The following is a 2,551-nucleotide window of genomic DNA, read 5'->3' as shown; positions in this document are numbered from 1 at the left end:
AAAGACCCCGAGTTTCCAGTTCCCTCCCAGACTCTTAAAAAAAATGCAGGTCTCTGATTGGTCCTCTGGTCAGGTGTTTGGTTCCCCCTTTGTTCACCCTTACAGGTAAAAGAAAATTAACCCTTATCTATCTATTTATGACACCTGCCCCTTCCTCTCCCCAGCTGGGGCTGACTGCTGGGTCGACAAGTTGGCCAAGCAGGCATCTGGGGAGGGCAGGTGGGCCTCTGAGCCCTGCAGCCTGCCTGCATGATTTAAAAGGGTCTGGGGCTCCTGGCCACCAGGCCCTTTTAAATCATGCAGGCAGGCTGCAGGCAGTGGCCTGGGCCCCCTGGGCTCTTTTAAATCACTCGGGACCCTGGGCAATTGTCCCCTTTGTCCCACCCTGTTGGCAGACCTGTGTGATCTTTTTACTGTAACCCTTGTCCCTTTTCACACCTATCTGTCTATGCCCCCCCCACCTTTTTTTTTAACCTTACACATTGTGGCATATCTAAAATTAGGCTCCAGTCCTTCAGAGACTTATGCTCATGAGTAAGTCCTTGCAAGATCAGGGCCTTAGAAGCTATAGGCAGTAAGCTGATTGGGGTAGGGAGCTCGCTCTCTGAGGCATAGAGAGGGGAACAAGCAATCTCTCCATGAGTAAAATGGCAACAATGATACTGACCTCCTTTGTGAAGCATGATATAAAAACATGCTTTGAGATCTGCTGATGAAAAGGCTATAACATAGCTAGGCGTTATTACTGTTCTGTTCCTTCTGCAATGTTTCTTGCACACTTTTGGGTGCTATACAAATAAGTAATATAATTCACCAAATACAGACTTACAAATAACAGAGTGTTACATTAAAAATCCCATTAACAACATGAAAAGTATAAAAACATGCAAAAGTTTGCTATTCCTACGTAGATAAAATCTCCCCCCTTCCCAACCGAAGAGCGAGCCTCCTCCTTTCTGCTCACTCCTTTCCCCGTCCACCTTGGGTTGTGTCCTGGGAAGGGAGGTTTTCTAGATCTTAAATGTTAAAAAACAAAACACAGAGTAGGCAGGGAGAGAGTTGATCAAGCATGTTATAATTTAATCCCCAACATTATTACTGCATTTATTTTGAACCTCTAGGTATATGCTAGAGGCCTACAAACCACAAGGTGGAGACATGGTTTGAAGAGGGTACAATCTAGGACTCCTAGTCCTGCAACGAGTTCCGCACAGGCACGTTTGCCCCAGCAGAGAGCCCCAAAACTGCCAAGATCTGTCCAGTGGTCTGCCTGTCCAGAGCTCATGACCCAAAGGCCCCATTACGCCAATACTAAAGCGGTGAGTAGCTTTACTGGGCGAGCAGTCCGAGTTATGATCAATAACATGGGCACTAACATAATAGGTCACTTCCCTTTTATGTTGCAGCCCATCTTCCAGCTGTAATTTGGCCTAGACCAGGAAGGTCAAGAGTCAGTGTGAAGAGCACCGCAGCCTCCTGCCCCGCAGCATAACACCAAGCGGTAAGGACTGAACTAACTGGGAGTGAGTCGGGGTTGTTCAGGTCCAGTGGTGTTTGTCCTGTCAGGACTAGAGACGGGGACACAAGTGCGCACTGTAGAAGGGGGTGAACCCGAAAGCAGCCCTGCTCCGCTGGTTAGGGCGTTCTAGTAACCACGCAGGCCAATACTGCGCGTCTCAGCCTGCTGCGTAGGCCTGGCGAGCCCCTGCTCTGCCCAGTGCGTGTGTGGCCGGGGCGGCTCTCAGGCACAGCTGGGTGATGAGGGGGCAGGGGACGCCCCCTTTCCCTTCCCTCCCAGGGAATGTCAAAGCGCTGGCGCAGGGCAAGGGTCGCGCTTTGCAGTCCCCGCAGGGCTGCAGCTGAGAACCCGGCTCTGGCCCCGCGGGTAGTTTCACCATCGCACGCGTGGGGGGGGAGGTCTGAGCAGCTGGGGATCCCGGGGGACAAGCTGGGCACCTCTCCCCGCACACCTCGCGCCTGCCTCCGCCGGGCATTAGTAGCTCCGCGTTCATTTCCTCTCCCGCGTCCCGGCTGAGGCCTGCAGCTCCTCCCCCCCTTCCCCGCGCCTCTGCAGGGCGGAGAGCCACCGACACCGCCTGCCTCTCAGCCAGGCGTCCGGGCTCCTTGCTGGGCAGGGGGAAGCGCCCCTACAGCCTGGCCGAGCCCACGAGCCCTCTGTACCTTAACAGACCTGCCCGGCTCCAGCCTCCAGCGCCCTCCGCGCGCCGCCTGCTGCAGCTGAGCCCTTGCCGCTGCCTCTGGGAGGCCCCCGGGCCTGCACCGGAGCAAGCCTGCTAACAGTACTGCCAGGCCTCGCACTTGGTTCCTCTCTGTGGAGGCCCCATAGTAACAGGGGCGTGCTGCCACCTCATGGGAAACGTAGGGTATTGCCAGGCCAACAGCAGCTACGTTGCGCAGCCTTTTCTCACCTGCAGGTGGTGCTTTGCCCTGCACTAAAACAGGCCTTAGGTGGAGAGCTCTGTGTATAACGTTTTTACACACACGTGGCCAGACTTCAGGTTGTCCCGTTGTGCCTATGCTTTCTGATACA

The 2,551-nt window shown here is 54.4% G+C and overlaps 1 protein-coding gene across 4 annotated transcripts in view; it reads right to left on the bottom strand.

Annotated features, from left to right (window-relative positions):
• TMEM14A (transmembrane protein 14A) overlaps positions 1–2,338 on the bottom strand; it is a 12,645-nt gene extending 10,307 nt beyond the window's left edge. Inside the window, exon 1 of one of the 4 annotated variants that reach the window (XM_032791727.2) lies at positions 2,182–2,338. The gene's annotated coding sequence lies outside the window, so the exon portion shown is untranslated. Of the gene's footprint in view, positions 1–1,333; positions 1,413–1,970; positions 2,153–2,181 lie in introns of those variants that run through there. The other 3 variants (XM_032791729.2, XM_032791730.2, XM_075063718.1) reach the window with 3 other exon arrangements.
• Positions 2,339–2,551: the final 213 nt, after the last annotated feature.

The sequence above is a fragment of the Chelonoidis abingdonii genome, chromosome 3, assembly GCF_003597395.2.
Source record: "Chelonoidis abingdonii isolate Lonesome George chromosome 3, CheloAbing_2.0, whole genome shotgun sequence".
NCBI classification, from domain to species: Eukaryota; Metazoa; Chordata; order Testudines; family Testudinidae; genus Chelonoidis; species Chelonoidis abingdonii.
The sequence above is the reverse complement of the archived record's forward strand: the minus strand, read 5'-3'. Positions and strand labels throughout refer to the sequence as shown.